At 38.4% G+C, this 19477-nt stretch overlaps 1 protein-coding gene and 2 pseudogenes across 1 annotated transcript in view; 2 read left to right on the top strand and 1 right to left on the bottom strand.

Moving 5' to 3' along the window:
- NKAIN2 (sodium/potassium transporting ATPase interacting 2) overlaps positions 1-19477 on the top strand; it is a 1110439-nt gene that overhangs the window by 276236 nt on the left and 814726 nt on the right. The gene's annotated exons all lie outside the window — the stretch shown is intronic.
- Positions 1503-1621, bottom strand: LOC148509477 (5S ribosomal RNA; annotated as a pseudogene).
- Positions 3932-4049, top strand: LOC148509476 (5S ribosomal RNA; annotated as a pseudogene).

Below are 19477 nucleotides of genomic sequence, written 5' to 3'. Positions count from 1 at the left end.
CATGCCTCTAGAAGTAGGTGTCTACCTGCAGACCCTTGATGCTGCCTGCTATTGTCTCCTCCTCCGGGTCTGTCCTATCCGTCTCCCTCCCTCACTTGCAGTGGGAGCCATTGTGGCAGTTTGGAGATGGGACAGCCTTACGCAATTATTATTTAGATTTTAAGCTCCATCTTGTTCTGCACATTGTTGAATATTTTTTATTGACACTGGTAATAGAAACTGTGGCACTTAGTTGTGTTAGCCACCTGGTCCAAAAAGTTGCTAGCTTCACTTGATGACTGTATCTATATTTGTCTGCCCATTTTTCATTCACTTCTGATGGATTCCTTTGGTACGAACACATATATTGCTAACCAGGACAGGAAACGAGAAGCATTAAATCAGTGATTGTCCTGACTGCAGTGTTTAACAGTAAACTGTCTTTAGTTTCACCTTCTGATTTATTAAGTAGTCAGCAAGAGAAATGCTTTGCTATTCCTGCAAGATTCACAGTTGTGTTGTACAGCTATATTATATGGTATAGAAGGAAGGTTTTAATTTCTGACGGATAATTTAGAATTCTGACAAATAGCTGCTGTTACTGCTTTAGCAGAGGAAAATATAAGCTATTTTTAAGAGCCATGATCATTACTTTGTTAACAGGAAACAGATCTAATCTTACATACCTTTGGGTTAAGGAAAAGACAAGGACAAATGCTAAAAGACTGAGCAAAACTTACAGTGGGCAATATTGTACAAATTTGTAGTTGTACACACTATGCATATTTAAATATTAAATACTGTCCAATTGAGAAGTGGTGGGAATTCATACGCCTACAGTATGATTGGAATAAACACCATCACAAACTAATAAAAGCATTACTAAAAAAACAACTAAAAAGAATTGTTTCTATATAAAGGTAAGTAAAATTTTCTGTTTTAAAAATGATGTATTGTTTATTAATAGTTAAATCATGTAACAGAAAGAAGGAGGTGATTCCAAACAGAACCTATTTTAGATCAGTATAAGCCAACAATAATGCAATTATCTATCCTAGTGGAACATGAAATAACCGTAGGCGGTGCTCCCAAACCCCAAAGTATAGTATAACCCACAAAAGAAGAAAAAAAAGTAGGGCTTGTTGTTGAGGCCTCTTTAATATTTGTTTATTACAAAGTATAAGGTTTAAAATATAACTTTTAATAAGTACACGTAAAATACAAAGGGACCTGTACTACACACAATAATACATAATACACTAATTAATTCAAAATGTAATAATTGGTTAGAAATGGCGAAAATTTTAGAAAAGGAGTACCATGGTCCTACAATCTATACATACAATCTATATATCACATTGAATAAATGTGGGACTTGCATTAAATGATAGGTACCCTTGTAACCCTAATATTGTACATACACCATGATGTCTAATTTCATAAACCAGAGGGATGTGTGGGAACAGATAGTATGAAATTTTTGCTGTGTCACCACTCTTTCCCAATCCACTTCCTTATATGTGGACCTACAGTACCTGGTATTCCCAGGTGGTCTCCCATCCAAATACTAACCAGGCCCAATACTGTATAGCTTCCAAGATCAGATGAGTTTGGGCACATCCAGTATGGTATGGCTGTAGGTATATAGTCGCTTATGGAAAGTGTGAATGCCCAGGTAAGCACAAAGCAATATGGTTTGTAGGACTGTCTTCTTTGAAAAAGTCCACTTTGTTAAGAAATCTTTACATATAACAAAGAAAGTATTACACTTTATTATACTTTAATTGTTCCACAAAATAAACATCATAACTGGTTACAGAGATAATACCATATATATGTTACAGATGATATCATATATTCACAAATAAGGCAGTTTAATAATGCAAATGAACCCCACATGTGACTGCATGTTTGATTAACAGAGATCAGTTGGAATTTAGAAAAATGGTAGATATATAGATATTTTCTTATTCATTGTGCCACATTGTCTCTGAGTCACATGGCCAGCGTGGTGGCTTGTTCTCAGATATTGCAATGGTAGTTGAACAAACCACCATGCTGGCGAAACACGCGTCCTCCGAAGCTCCGGTCTGTGCATGGTCCGGACCTCCACTGATGTAACCCGGGATTTGTATGTATATTAGCTGACTGACTGCTGTGTCAGTTTCAGCTATTGAGCTACACATTAGTGGGAAGCTCTCCGTGTTGCTTCTATCTACTATTATTCATCTACAGCTAACTGACCGCTGTGTCAGTTTAACTATTGATCTCCACATTAGTAGAAAGCTCTTCGTGATATTTCTATTTATAACTATCCATCGATGTTCAGTATTTACCTTGTAGTATCGTTAATATATGTAAAGACCCTTGGTAAGTTTTCATATTGGATGGAGTCAATCGTGTGATTATATCTCTCTGTTTCTTATACGGCACCATTTGCTTATGTAAAACATCCAAACACTCCTGAGTATATTTGATTATTATTTTTCCTTAGAAGTTATTTTCCTCCTTTTGTAGTATTAACTACTTACTGCTTCATATACACCGGATGCTTTTGCCTGCATATTGGACTGCTATTTTCAATCCTTTGGAGAGTATTTCTCTATGCAGAACCAATTACACATGTATACATTTGATGTCTAATTGTATATTGGATTGCTAATTACATTTTTCTGTGTACAATAAATCTCTAATTATACTCCCACAGAGGGTATACCTCCCCTCATGCAGGATTACTTACTTAGGTATATACCTGGTTTGTGGATATAACCTTAGAAGTGTCATACATCTGCATTTTGCTCTAATGATGTATAGGAATGATAGTTGCACTCATAGACCTGCTATTATATAAGACATTGTGGATTGGGAGGAACTCTGTGCACAGGGATTTTTTTTCCCTGACATTTTTTCTGCCATACCTATTTTTCTAGATTAATTGCTTTATTTTGCAAAACTATCTGGATGACTGTGCACACAATATTTATAATTTTGTGTGTGTCATCGATTAATTGTGCATATTTATGCAATTTGATTTCTTCCTTGTGCCATGTGACTCAGAGACAATGTGACACAATGAATAAGAAAATATCTATATATCTACCATTTTTCTAAATTCCAACTGATCTCTATTAATCAAACATGCGGTCACATGTGGGGTTCATTTGCATTATTAAACTGCCTTATTTGTGAATATATGATATCTGTAACATATATATGATATTATCTCTGTAACCAGTCATGATGTTTATTTTGTGGAACAATTAAACTATGCGTGTGTAATACTTTCTTTGTTATATGTAAAGATTTCTTAACAAAGTGGACTTTTTCAAAGAAGACAGTCCTATAAACCATATTGCTTTGTGCTTACCTGGGCATTCACACTTTCCATAAGCGACTATGGGGGTCATTCAGACCCACTCGCGAGCGGCAGTACGCTCACAAGTGGGTCGATGTTCCCCACTGCGCATGCACATGACGGAGGGAGCTCCGTCGTGCGCATGCGCGAGACCCGGCGAGCAAAGGACTTTCCATTGCTCTGGGTCTCTCACCAAAGGGGGCGTGCTGTCGATGTTGATTGACAGCACGCCCCCTTTGGTGGGAGTTCCGGGGGCGTGCATGCCAGATGGAGGCATTCCTATGGGGACGCCTACCGTCTGAAGCCGGCCCCACTGACATCACTAGTGATGTCAGTGGGAGTGATTTTGGCTCTGATAGAGCCAAAATCACTCCTGGCCTTGCGGTTGAGAAACCCGACCACAGGGTTTCTCTGGCAAGTCCGATGGTCGCGATGGTCAAGACCATCGCGACCATCTTGTTGGACGCTCGTATATGCTGTGGGTGGTGACCCACAGCTATACGAGCATCCAGGAGGACGCTCCATTTTAATGGAGGTGGGCCCTGATTCAGAGCGAGCGCTCTGGTCAGAGTGTCCGGCTCTGAATCAGGGCCTATTACCTACAGCCTTACCATACTGGATGTGCCCAAACTCATCTGATCTTGGAAGCTATATAGTATTGGGCCTGGTTAGTACTTGGATGGGAAACCACCTGGGATACCAGGTACTGTAGGTCCACATATAAGGAAGTGGATTGGGAAAGAGTGGTGACACAGCAAAAATGTCATACTATCTGTTCCCACACATCCCTCTGGTTTATGAAATTAGACATCATGGTGTATGTACAATATTAGAGTTACAAGGGTACATATCATTTAACGCAAGTTCCACATTTATTCAATGTGATATATAGATCGTATGTATAGATTGTAGGACCATGGTACTCCTTTTCTAATATTTTCGCCATTTCTAACCAATCATTACATTTTGAATTAATTAGTGTATTATTTATTATTGTGTGTAGTATGGGTCCCTTCGCATTTTAGGTGCACTTGTTAAAAGTTATATTTTAAACCTTATACTTTGTAATAAACTAATATTAAAGAGCCCCAACAACAAGCCCTACTTTTTTTCTTCTTTTGTGGGTTATAATAGTCAAATCATGACAGTTCTTCTCAAAATTGTCATTGGCATTGTGATTAAGAGAAGGATTGATTGGCAGAGACAAGAATTAACATTGGGGAGAGGGAACAAAATACAGTAAAGTATTGCTATTGTATTGCCTGTAAATTAGAGATGTGATTTTGGTTTTGGTTCTATATCGACGTGTTTTGGTTTTCGCAAAACCACCCTCAAATGTTTTGGTCCGGTTTTGATTTTTTTTTTTAATTTATAAAAATAGCTAACGCCATGTAACTTGGACATGTTTTTGTTCCTGTAGTGTTATTAACATCAATAACATTCATTCCAGTCAATTTTGACCACTTTACAGCTCCTGAAATCACAAAGGAGGGACTTAAATGCAATTCAAAATACGTAAGATCTGGTTTCTAGGTCCGAGTTTTGGGCTTGCAATGAAACCTGAGTTGGGACTCGGTTCTACTCGGGATCCCAAAGTGATCTGAGCCGGGACTCGGTTTGACTCAAAACCCCAAAGTTGGGTGGGTTCAGCTTTCAGCAAAACTATCTGCCCAAGTCTTCTGTAAATGGAAGCTCTACACTTAATATGGTAAAAAAAAGCATTATTTTTAATAGAAAATGTTTAAAAGTATACTGTACTGTCCGACAAAGTGGAGAAAAGAGCTTCTGCAATGCTATCAATTTATGCAATTGATTTATCTTTGCATTTCCAACAACTCATTCATTATTTTTAGTCTGAAATTGGTTACAGACAGTCGCTTATAAGCTTTCTCTATGTTTGTCTATGGGTAAATGTATTTTATTCATACATTTATTTATTTATTAACAGTTTTTTATATAGCGCGGCATATTCCGTTGCGCTTTACAATTTTAATCAAGAGTAATAGAAGAAGACTGAATTGTATAAGACAGACATAAAGGTAAGAGGGCCCTGCTCACAAGCTTACAATCTAGGTTAGTGCTTGTTGAGATAGGGAAGATATTGAAGGAAGGGGTGGACACTTATGCGATCGCAGCTGTGATTTTGCACAGAACACAGCTGCAAAAATATGCTAATAGTTCCGAGCATAAGGACATCCACGGCTGCCTTCTCAAATGCATACGACGTTGCTTACCTACGTAAATATCGGTAATATCAACGCACATTGCCTTTGAAACAGGTATGACGTGCTGCAGACTCGGCTGCTCTCCTGACACGCAGAGGGCTCTCATGCTGCGTAGGAGATCACAAGGTCTAAATTATGCATGCCCATGTAACGGCATTTAAATAGTCAGACACGCCTGCGTTTTTCTAACCATCCCCCCTTCACTGACCCCAAATGCTGACTACCTGTCACTCACTTCACAAATATTTCCTCTGTGCATGCGGAATCGCAAGACAATCACAGAGCGTGTGCAGTGCGGCTTATACACATGTGCAATGGCACACAATCACTCGCATTAGCGTCCATCTTTGAATGAGGTCCAGTTTGTGTGGGAAGGTTTCACCTGTGGCCAGAAGGTTTTAGGTAGCAGAGATGAGGCAGTAGAAGAAGTTGCAGGGATGGAGGGTAATGTGACATGATACCTTTCATATCATGTTTCTCTAGTCAAATATATGACTATACATTACAAATTTATAGACAGCACACTTGTCTTAGGCATAGTTCTCCAATTGGAAAGATTGCTAATTGGTAGTAATTATCTTTTGGATGAAATTATCCTTTAAGACAGATGCACTGAATCTATATATAATGTTTTGTGCTATAACATTTGTATGAACTGAGGAAGCAGGATGGTTGTGTAAAAGTGTAATGCAAACAGACAATTAACCCTCAGCATCACCTAAAATAAATTGTGTTAAACTCTCCTATACAGTATGTCTGCTTGCTGAAAATGCTATAAGCACAAACTGCATTTAGTGTAAACTACTTCATTCACTTTTGCAACAGTCAGAAAGATTGTCCTGCTCTAAACCATTTAAAAAAAAAATACTTAGGGTGGGATGTACTATGCATCACATTTCGGATGTGGTACATTAGTCACTTATCGGGTACATACTGACATTAATAATGCTGGTATGTACCTAGAATTGTGATTAAAATTGCAAAGAACAGCTTTTTGTGAAGAGTGAACTTTTGGATTCATGACCTAGAAGTCCCTCTACACCTGCGTTGTATGACGTGCACGCTGTGGGGGATGCTGGGAGGGACATTTATGCTTTGAATAATTAAGTATATATCTCTCCCAGGGCACAACATGATAAGAAGCCCATAGGATTCTATTGGGCAATGCCATTGCTGCCCACTGGGTCTAAGCTCTGGAAAATAATGCATCTCGGACCTTGGTACATATGGGAATGTGGCCAAAACACAGGAAATGTCAGTATTCTGAGTTATGCCAGCATTTTCCCTTTAGTACATCCTGACCTTAGCATAATTCAGTGATCCACATCATTACAAAAGTGGATTTTACTGGAAGCGGCCAGAATTGCAACCACTTTACAAGAGACTCAGAGTTATATCCTTAAAGATATGTTTACTAAAGGTCAATTTTAATTGACTTTGTGATTATGGGGCTAAATCACATATTTACTAATAGACCATTTTTGATTATAATGTGTGAATTAGCCCCAGAAACACAACATTGATGTTTATCAATTTTCATCGACTTTAAAATTATCCAAATCGATCTAAATCAACCTTTAGTAAATATGCCCCTTAGTCTTATTTGAGCCCAATTTAAACAGTATTTCAATTGATCCCTCGGTTTTATATTTAAGTTTTATTTTTCCCTTTTTCAACACTTACACTCTGATTTATTATGTATATATCTACTAGATGATGCTAGATGTTATTTGATTTTACCCTTTTTTTTCTCACTGGTGTAAGGTCCTCTGGGAAAAATGATAACTGAAATATATGGGTTTTACATCCACTGTTAGTACACCGTTAGCTTTTGTTATATGTAGTCATAGTGGAGTAGTCAATTACCAGAACCATGTAGTTACACTATTTCTGTATGACTGAATAAATACAAAGACAAATTTGTATTTGAAGAGTGACAATGTGGGTATATATTACTGCATGGAAAGTGTCACTGTAACTGTGCAATTGGTTAAACAGTAGTGTGATTAGTAGTGACAAGCATACAATAGATGGGGTGATTACACTCGGGATCTTCAAAGAAGGGAATCCAGACCAAGTTTCATTGTAAATAGTATCAACGCCTAATGGTCTCAACAAAGGGAATTATTTTTCAGTGTTCTTGTAATTACAAACTGTAACCTAACCACATTAATTATCAATAATTAAATCATCAGAAATAGCTATTGCTACTTGTTGTGCTTTATAATAGACTACCATATGATTGGGACGCAGAGTAACAATTCCCAATTACTGTACTCAATCAATGCAAATTTTCCTTAAGGAACCCACAACCTACCAAATGTTTATTTCAATAATTTTTATTCAGTATTATCAACAAATAGTCTCTAAATTCTGACTATATAAATACATGTTAATTATTAAGATATTAAGGGGTATATTTGCTAAGCATGGGTGGGCTGGCCGGGGGGTAGGGTGTCATCTGCCCCCCGGGTTGGTGCAATTTTAGTAATCTTGGGCTGCCTACAGCTGTGCTCTGGATATGCAAGGCTGGCTGCAGGAGGCAGACAGAGAGGATGCTCCTCAGCCATTCTGTGCTATAACACAATCAGAGCAGCCAGGCAGCTCTTTCTTCCTGAGCTCTTCTCAGTCTCGGCAGGCTTGGAAGGTGTGCATGAGCAATCGTGACATCATTATTTCACATCAGGCTGCTGCAGGGGAGCAAGGAAAGCCTCCATCAAGATGAAAGGGCCAGCTTGGAACTGAATGGGAGACCAGACAAAAGTCTAGAAGGTAAGTTTGCTGGCGCTGCCAGAGGGGTTGCTGTGAGGTGGACATTGAAGGAGCCGGAGGGAGTGCTGTGAAGTGATTATTGAAAAGGTTGGAGGGATGCTGTGAGGTGGACATTGAAGGTGCTGGGAGAGTGATGTGAGATGATTATTGTAGGGATCAGGGTGGTGCTGGGGGATGGACATTGAAGGGGCCTGGGGAGAAATGTGGGTTGAACATTGATGGGGTAAGAATGCATTGAAGTGGGAAGGAATGCTGTGAGATGGACATTAAAGGGAGGGCAGTGCTGTGAAGTGGACATTAAAGGGTGGGGAGTGTTGTCAAGTGGACATTGAAGGGTGAAGTGCTGTGTGGTGGCACTGAAAGGGCTGGGGGAGTGCTGTGAGGTGATTATTAAAGGGTTTGGGGGGTGCTGTGAGGTGGATATTGAAGGGACTGGGGGTAGTGCTGTATGATAATTATAGTAGGGGTCAGAGGAGGGTGCTGTGGGATGGACATTGAAGGGGTCAGGGGAGAGCTGGAGGATGAAATTTCATGGGATAAGAATGCATTAAAGGGGAGAAGTGCTGTGAGTTGGGCATTGAAGGGGGTAAGGAGTGCAGTGAGGTGTATATTGAAGGGTGGGGAGTGTTGTAAGGTGGCCATTGAAGGGCATAGTGCTGTGAGGTGGACTTTGAAGGGTAGGGAATGCTGTGACGTGTACATTGAAGTGGAGAGTGCTGTGAGGTGTTCATTGAAGGGTGGGGAGTGTTGTGAGGTGGCCATTAAAGGGCATAGTGCTGTAAGGTGGGCATTGAAGGGTAGGGATGCTGTGAGGTGGACATCGAATGGGAGAGTGCTGTGAGGTGGACATTGAAGTTGGGGGAGTGCTGTGAAGTAGACATTGAAGTGGGATACTGCTGTAAGGGGTACATTGAAGGAATGGGGTGCTGTGAGAGGTGGCCATTGAAGGGGCTGGTGGGAGATGCTTTGAGGTGTTTATTGAAGGGGTGTGCATTGAAGGGAAGATACGTGAGGTGGATATTGAATGGAGGAGTAGTGTTGTGAGGTGTATATTGAAGGGAGGAGTGCATTGAAGAGGGGAAGTGCTGTGAGGTGGACATTGAAGAAAGGGGGTGCTGTGAGGTGGATATTGAAGGGAGCAGTGCATTGAAGGAGGGCGTTTTGAGGTAGATATTGAAGGGGGGGTGCGGTGAGGGCATGCTCGCATTTGTGATAGTGCCATCATGCCTGGGCAGCCCTGCTAGGACCTGTAATCCACCTGTAAATAACACTATTGTTTAACCATTTAATTACAGTATTACATCTGCACCCAAAGCCCTGGGGGTGTGGAGAAGATCTGGTTGTCCTTCGCCAGGGATTCCAGATCTGGGTTGCCCAGTTTAGGGCTGGTTGCATTATGGCAGGGGAACACAACTGGTTCAGCCTAGTGCTGGGTATTGGATAATTGGAGTGACCCCATGTCATTTTTATTTTATTAAAATTAATCCTGCACAGATCATAGTGATTTGAGTAGTACTTCACATAAACTTGCCTGCCAGAGGCACGTCTATTATTTGGGGGGTTTGCTGTGGTTTCTATTCTTATAACATCAATTGTGAGCTGATACTCTGTTGAGTTCCAAAGTCTGCCATTTGGTCAGTTTATCATTGGTTTGGCATTTAGTAAATAAGAGGATAGCAAAACCAACCTTTAGTGAATATACCCCCAGGTCTGATCAATCTATCTCATTTATTTAATTTAGCACTCACATTTTTTACTAATAGTTCAGATCAGATTGTTCTCTACAACATTGATAACTAAATGACCATCCTCACTGCACCATTATTTTTGTTGTTTATCACTTTATTACCCTATCTTTTTCTTTTCTCATGGCTATTTTCATTCAGAATTAATGGGTGTGAAATATATAAAATACATTATTAGACTGTTTATTTCCTTTTCACCTTTCATCACTTTTATTTAAGTATTATGAGTGGATTCACTACAATTTTAAAATAATAAATATAATTATATGGTATGTGTATGAATTTACTAATTTCAAATAAAACCACTTTAAAGATAATTTCATAATAGATCTGGGGAATAATCTACTATGCACCACACAATTATCACTTATAGGTTTATAGATAAAAGAATCTCCACAAGGACATATTTAAATGAAAATCTGTACGACTAATACAAATAATTAGCAGTTACTATACATTTCTCTTTGACATACAGTAGTTTAGCTTTGGAACCTTTAAAGAGAAACCCACTTATCCTTCAGCATATATGTCTATAGAATGGATATCTATGATAACATCTCCTGGTGTATTCATTTATTCTGACATCTGCTATCTATCATGTCATCCTATAATGTAACCTACAGTATCTAATGCAACCTTGCACCAAAACCCATTTGACTGAGGCTCAGGTGAGGATGTATTGTAATGACCATATGACTTGATAACTATTATTATTACTCATATAAACACCTACATTATACCAACAATCAATATTTAACATCAAACAAACTAAGTCAATTAATCAGAATGTGTTATTAAAGAAAACTGAAGATCTAATCTGACAATCTCAATCACATCACCCTTCTTAGTAATCTTCATATATAATGCAACCTTGCATTAGAGCTCTTTTGATTGAGGCTAAGGAGAGTATGTATTAGTAACTGATGCAATTATTAAGTATCTGTTTCTTGCGGATATTTTAATTTTTAATAAAAATATCTCGCTTTGTAGTAAGAGAAACTTGCAGGGACAGTGGTTGCGATAACCACTCTCCCTGCAAGTTATATCCCCAGCATTTTGTATAAGTCTTTCATATTTGTGTGTGGGGGAAACTGACACTGCGTATGCGCACAGTGTCAGTTTGCACTGTCGAGCGGAGGTTGTGGGAGGGAGATTGGAAGCCTCCATAGGTTTAAAGCGGTTTACACCATCTGAAGATAGAGTACATAGGGGTTAGATCGTAGTCCCCATTGGTAATAATGGGAACTGCGATCTGCAGTGCTAATTAACACTTGATAAATAGGCTCCAAAATATACTGTAAGTAGAATCGTGATACAAAGATCTTACTTTCCATTCCTGCAAGTGTAGATCGCTAATTTACATTATGGACAGAGTGGTTAATTAATTAACATACACAGTATTTAGTGGAGTAACATTGTAAGTGTGGATAGATACAGTGTTACTATTTGCTAAATTAATTAATGCTGTGATTGATTCAAATACCCCTTTATTTCTCAGTTATTTGCTTTTACAAAGCAGTAGGTTAGCGAAACACATGGCGGCATTTTTTGCTGTACTCCAAATGTCTTATGGAATGATTGACTAGGATGAATGTGTTTCATTTTACTAGTGCAGTTTACAATGTGGATTGTACCTTCTAGACATGGAGAAATGATCTCAGCATGATTGCTACTGTGTGAATTCTTGACAAAGCTGTTTTCAGCCAAACGCACGTAGGTGTGATTTCGCTGTGTGTTCTCCAGCAATATGTTATATTCCTGATGGTATGTGTGTGATGATAAAAGGGATTAGAATATTTTGAAAGTGGGGCTAGACTGCGAGTCTCAGTTAAGATCAATGACATATAGGGGGTATTCAATTAGCCGCAGGGTTTACATAAAATACATAATTGGTGGGTTTACACTCCTGAATGCTGATTTTATTTGGTGTGGGTAAAAGGCTATTTAATTGAACAGGCTTTTCCCACACCAAAGAAATCGGGATTCAGGAGCATAAACCCACCAATTCCACGTAAACTGCAAAATCAATGTTTTCTTTCCCCAGGTTCAAACACGACTTTGTGTTGTTTAGGTCTGACTGCGGGGACTCACGCGCATTATAATCCTGGCTAATTGAATACTTCCGGCGTGGCAATTAGCCACAAATGAATACCCCCATAGACTACCACAATATCTTCTAGAACTATTTCTACTTCAATATATATGAGATAAAAAATTTGATCAATACCACTGAGTAAACACAACCTTATAAATAGCCCTATTGACTGAATGAAATTACAACAGACACAATTCTGGTGGTTTAAGTTGATACAGCTTACTTTAAACATTGTATCTATGGCTACACTGTGAGCACTCAGAAAGCATAAAGAAAGCATAAAGAGTTTCAAACTAAAATGGATACTATTTTGTTTCATTATTGTTAGTACTACAGTAGATATTATTTAATTACACTGACTCACCATGATACATCTGCTATTCAATTAATTTCCTATATACCATAACAATATTGTACATACAGTATATCCTACAGATTCTTCAGAAATGTATACAGAATGGTTTTGGATTAGGTCATTATTATACTTACAAAATTAAAGCTACAATAATAGAGGAAAGATTTGCTGAATACCATTGTTTGTGTATGATACTAAATATTTTTAAATAATCTTTTATAACATCACACCAATATGATTATAATATTCCTGCATCACTATTACAAATTGTTATGTACATAAGCTAATTAGTGACAAACGTGAGTATCTTATTTATGCAATATTCAGTTGCTACTTTCAATAGCTAATCTATGCATTGTGTGAATTTGGTATCTATCAATACATGGTCTCACATGTGTCACAATTGAAATCTGCTTTATAACAAGCTAATTGTTGACCACAATACACTGTAAATTGAAACATAGGGATTGCTACTAAAAGCAGCTAAACTGCATATAGTGTGAATTATATTTACATGGTCTTACATGTGTCACAATTAAAATCTACTACAGTATATAGCGAGTTAACTTGTGAGTACAATACATGGTTTATTAAAGAATAGATATTTTAGTCTCCTTTTCCTTCACTGCTATAATGTTGAGCATTTAGTTTAACAAATTGAATATCTAAATATCATGGCTCATTATTTTACTTCTAGCTGGATATATTATTATATACAGATCTATCTTTTAATCTTATTTATGTACAGATAAAGACTACCTAAAGGTGTAAATGTCATTACAAATACTCAATGATTTAACAACCTAACAACCTACGTTACTTGTTTTAGTAACATAATTGAATAACATAATCCACATCATCCAAATAAATGGACTAAAACACGCATAGGATATATTATATATTGTTTATTAACACACATACACACGACACTTATATTTGTAAACAAGAATACGAATACCCAGCCATCTTGATTTAAATTCAATATCTCTTTCTTTTCACTGTCTATATATGAATTCATTATTTCACAGTTGTTTTTGGATAAAAAAAAAATACAACATTTTCATATATTATTAATAAAAGTTATGTTTTATTGGAACACCACTTAAAACAACTGCTGTCCTTTTTCCATTTACTGTGTTACTACAACTATTTAAGAGGTAACTACTGTGAAATTTAAGTCCAAAGTGTCTGTTGTGTGTGTGAATTCAGTTGTACAGGGATACTCCATGTTTAATACCATAATTAAGTAAAATATTGACAACATATTACCAACAGGAATATTAATCATGTAAAACTCGAAGCGATATGATCATGCATTTAAAAGCTATGAACCGAAAGTTAATATGATACGTAATTAAAAAACAACAGGATGAGCTCGTGAGATAGGTGCAGTTATTAATCTATATATACCTGTATAGCTCTTGTTGGGGTGTGGTATAAAATGTTGACATTTCAAATGTCAACACCAGAATGTCAAAATTCAGAATGGCAACATGGACGTTATGTGAACATTTGCTAGTGGTCATAATGTCGACATATGTGTATGTAAGACAATCTTAATTGTAGTACCGATGTGTCATTACTTACTTGTTGCCAATTTGCTATGCGGCGTGAGACACCTGGTGCAACTGAGATGCACCAAGAGAAATAGCGTACCATATATTTATTTCAATTTAGCATTAGTGGCTTCTCAGGAACAACAAAAAGTCACACAGTGTGTTGGAGACATTAGGCTGCAACTTTTACTGCACAGGAATTGGTTTTATACACGTACCAAGGTGCAGATGAAGCACAGCAAAACTCAGAAAAAGCCACGGCCGCCTCGCTTGTAGCCCTTTTTACAGAGAATTACACTCAGGCAAACACAGTTGGACAAATGTCACACATTAAATTGATCAGTGTAACCTAGCAATGTAGTTTTGTCGCTCCCAGTTTATGTGAGTAAGACGCACATTTTGAGCGAGAAATCCTCTTGGAGCAGCCGAGTTGCCCAGGAGAGAGCCTATTTGGTGTGATTGAAACCACAATGTATTAGAAGTGAACCTATCTGTACATTTCCACCATCTGATATTAATCCTCTATAAGGATCCAATATTCAGGATAGGAAGCTATTATTATGAGTTTAAGATTATAAATATTAAATCATGGGATAAATTGAAATAATGTTTTCAATTAGTAAAAAAAAAAGGGACAGATTTGCTAAACGTTGGTTTATCAGAGCCACTAATGATCAGGGGTTTTAACTGATGGATTTAAAATGGCAAAAGAGAAAAATAGTAAATCAGTCTAGTTTTGCTTCTTTTTCTGTTCTTGTTCTAAATCCATCGGTCAAAGACGCCAATCACGAGTGGCTTTGAGAAACCGCTGAGTAGTATTTACTCCTCAGTATTGTAGTGATATTGTTTGGGTCACGTGCACAGTATAATGAAATGCATCTTTTCTCTCTGTTGTTAGTGGAATGATTCACCTTTCAAAAAGAAATATTCACATGAGGTTCAGCCCATTGTATTATAATCAGGCACACAGTTGCCCAGCTTCATAGCTACTGCAATGTGTAGGACTTTGAATCGTTGCCTAGGCACTTGTCTACAAGTTGTGAAATGCCATGTTCTGGGTGAGTGCTGAGGGACAGTTGCAGTATCTACCCATTCTGCAATCTATGAACGTTAGAGAGTTAACATAAGATGAGCAAAGAAACATTTTCTGTGAATCGGAAAGTGCGGTAGAAAATACCCAAATGAATGTTCTGTGAAATTGTTTTGAAAATGTTTCCTTTTCTCTACTCTACATTCTAGTAGTTACTACTGATAAGATATAAGACGAAGGATATAGGAGGCTATTCTGGAATTATTTTTTTTTCTCAAAATTTGAATCTAGTACTGTGTACTTAAATTACAGAGGTGTTGCTTAGGAGATGACAGCATATACATATATCTTAGTAATTTTCCAACATAAGCTACATTTTGGGTAAAACAGTATATTTACTCCAGCCCCTGGTGAATAATTCTACCCAACCAGAGCTATCTGCATGGGGTCATTTTTTTCTTGGGTGTGTCCACATATATTTTCTCATAGGAAATTGAGTACCATGCTGAATGTGCATTTCCCTGTTACACTGTGAATAGCACAGCATAGCACAGTGCTAGTTGAGGGTACTCCACAATGTTTCTCTCCACACATTGTTTAATTATTTTTTTTTTACTCTGCAAGGATCCATGTTGCAGATGATAATGATCTTTGTACCACAAGAGTCAGTCGTGTCTGTGGTTAGGTCCAACTCTGATTGTGTTGTAATTACATGAGCAGCCCTTACTGTAGTTGACCTACACTGATCAAAAATGCATTTTGCAACTTTTTAACACCTGCCTGAGTAGAAAATCTGCTGGTGTGACACCCTCTAGGCAAAATACATTATTTTTCATATGACAACATATTTAACAGTTCTGTATTTTCCTGGGGGTGGAAATGCAGCAGGAAAAGCTCTCTTGTGCATTGCATGCTATTCTAAGAAGCATATGCACATTGACTAATAATAAAGAGTAAGCTCTATTTCCTATATGTTTTAACATATTTTAGTTTTACATTTTATATGGGTCAGCATAAATTAGCCACAATTTCTGAAAATAGTTTTCAGTTTGAGCAGACTGTATACAAAACAAACTGTGTCCTCCTTATAAAATAGCAGCTGTCTCTGCTTCTGCAAAGTCCTGGTTTGCCTATTGCAGGGACCGCAGGTTTGCAGCAACAAGAAAAAATGTGGTTATTTTTCCATTTTTTTTAACAATAAACATTTGCCTCACAAGCATGTTGAAAGAAAAGCACATTTTCTACTTAAATATATGAAACAAGCAAAAACAAATTAATTTTCAATAATGGCATCATTATAATGGATTTGGCTAAAGAACACATTTAAAATGATATTTGTATTGTAGATAATTAATTTTTTTTAATAAAATCCCAGGTGATGCATTTAAACAGGGTCAGTAACACATACGCACACTGTTCTCTTGAGATGTCTTAATGAGTTTATTAAACTCTTAATAGCGAAGCAGCAGCAGCAGCTAATAGGGCACCTTTGCTCACAGAAAAGAACTTATGACTGTTTTTGTTCTTGTTGTAATAACATCTTATTTCTAAATAGCCAGAATCTCTGTCCTTGTATGGAATTATCTTTGCCAGTTACAGCTACATATCTGTGGGGATGCGGATAAGATCCTGACAACTGGGATGCCGTCTGCCGGAACCCCGGCATCTGTATCCCAATCGCCCAGAGAACACCGATGCTGAAATCCCGACATGTCATAAGGACATCGGGAAATGGTAAGTATCAGCCGCACACGTGGGAGAAGGGGGGTAGGTTTAGGCTGCCCAGGGCGACTTAATGTTAGGCTGCGGGAAGGGGGAGGTTGGGGTTAGGCTCCAGGCAGGGAGTGTTAGGTTAAGGCACTACCGGGGAGGTTTAGGGTTAGGCACTAAGCGGGGAGGGTTAGATTTAGGCACTTATCGGGAGGGTTATGGTTAGGGTGCGGGGTAGGGAGGGTTAGTATAACGGTGCAGGAAAAGAGGGTTAGGGATAGAGGGTAAATAGGACAGGGGAACATTACTTACTGTTTCCCTGTTGGGATTTGAACCATCGGGATGCCGCTGTCAGTGTACTTGTAGATTGTCTGATTCCGAGATGGACGCAGTGACAATGTTTATGCAGCAGAGCGATTATCAGTGGTCTGTACATGCATCTGAGTCGAATTGCACATGTCCAAAGTTTCATTACCAATGTCGTTTGCAGTGAGGATTTATTAAAAAAAATTATCAACAGGCAGGGAGCACTTGTGGGCAAAAACGGGGTTGGCGACTCAAATGCAGGCATGTCACAACAAGCACTTTTGGGGCATGTTTCTGTCTTAGACTACGATCCCGTATGCAGTAAAAATTGCTCAGGCTTCTTAGACTCGGCGACCATTCTGCGTGAATCTATGATTGATCAAAAATTAATAATCGACTGATTTGAGACCGATGCTGCGTCTTTGTACGCAGGTGCTTGGATTTGTGATGCCGTCCATTGAAATCTCAATACAAATCATGTCGGCTACAGCATTTGCACAGCCACTGCGGACAAATTCGCAGCTGCTGAGGCATTAGCATATATCTCTGAATGGTCTCCATTTGGTAAATGAAGATACACTGCAATTCTTATTTATTCTTTACAGGCTTACGTCAGTTTCTGCTTCCATTTTCAGACTTAGATTTTCCAGTCATAGACTTCTCTGGGATGCAATGAGGAATGCCGACCACCGGCTTCCCGACTGCCAAATCCCAGCAGGGTACTAATGACAGACGTTGAAATCCAGATGCCTATCATTATACCTACGCCTGGAGCCTCACACCCAGCATACCGATTGAAGGTAAGGCGGGCGGCGGGCGTGGACAGCCGCTGGGGAAAGAGTTAGGTTAGGGGCTCCCAGGGGGGACTTAGGGTTAGGCACCACCTGGGAGGGTTAGGGTTAGGCTACAAGAAGAGGGGGTTAGGGTTCGGCACCCCCCTCCCCGGGGAGACTTAGGTTTAGGCTGTGGGGATGGGGGTTTAGGTTTAGGCACTTAGGGGGGGTTGCAGTTTGGCACTAGGGGGGAGGTTAGGGTTAGGCACCCCTTAGGTTTATGGGGCGGTAGTGTTAGTTATACTTACCTAAATCCCCTGTCGGGATCTTCACTACTGCCAGTCTTCCGATGTCGGGACTTGAACCGTCGGCCAGAAGGCCGGCGGTCATTCATACTGATTCCACTTCTCTCATGTTAATCCACTGCTGGACAGTTTGTATCTTTACCTGTTTGTGACTTATATGTGTTTCTGGCTCATTCCTTCTTACTTTACACAGGTGCACTTTTAATATGTTAATAATGTATATATTTAACAGCACCTGATCCTTGCTAGGTTGATATCTAATTCAAGACATAAATCTTGGAGTATTTTTAAATGTTCTTATGTATTCCTGCTGTATTTTTAGCACAGTTTGAAGAACATTGCTTCAGTAAACAGAATGTAGATTTCCTAATGTAGATAATCTTTAACTGGCCATTGATTGTAAACCTTTGTCAACCATCAGGAAATCACTGTGCCAAGAGTCAGACCAGATAATAAGAATTATTTATAGAATGGTACAAGTTTTAAAAATACTTATATCTTTTTACATAATTACTTATAGAAATGTAAAATATAAATATGCGTCCGGTTATAGAAAATATAATAGGGCATAACTATACTTTATACAGATTTTGTAATATAAATTGTAAAAGTCTACATACTGTGTTACCATCATATGTAGTCATTTTCATAAATGAACACAGACTAATCATATAATATACACTATATATTTTTTATTAGTGCCAATATACTAGCAAAAAAAAAATAATCAGATGCTGAGCAAATTGGAAAACATTTTCAGTCAAATTGTAGTGACAAGAGTGGTATTTGTCCTATGCCCACTTGCTATCTTTAAACCTGTAGACATATAGACCACCTTTTAAATTATCCCCTCCAGGAGAGTTCCTGGAGGGGATGAGTCCCAATCACTATGGAGGGCTGGGTTGGGTGCTTTTTGTCATTGCATAACCGCGCCCCCTGGGATGCAGGAGAGTGATCTACTGTTCTGGGAGTCAAAAGTTGAAACCAAAACACCATATTGCAAAAATGAAAAATCAAGAGCATTGATATAACATCATAGTACAGCAGATGGCCAGACAGCCATTTTAGTGCAAACATACTTGAAAAACCAATGGATTCTTTAACCCTGCACCTCTATCAGTAATTCAGCAGCCTGCAACCTCTAAACGGGCACACCCTTACCACTAAATGATAACCTGAATACACATATAAAAGGGGCAACTAGCGCTAAATTAGCAGTATAAATGTGTCAATGCCGAATCACTGTGTTATTGTAGATCGGCACTTCAATC

The sequence above is a fragment of the Taudactylus pleione genome, unplaced genomic scaffold (genome assembly GCF_031769625.1).
Source record: "Taudactylus pleione unplaced genomic scaffold, aTauple2 ptg000326l, whole genome shotgun sequence".
Taxonomy (NCBI): Eukaryota; Metazoa; Chordata; class Amphibia; order Anura; family Myobatrachidae; genus Taudactylus; species Taudactylus pleione.
The sequence above is the reverse complement of the archived record's forward strand: the minus strand, read 5'-3'. Positions and strand labels throughout refer to the sequence as shown.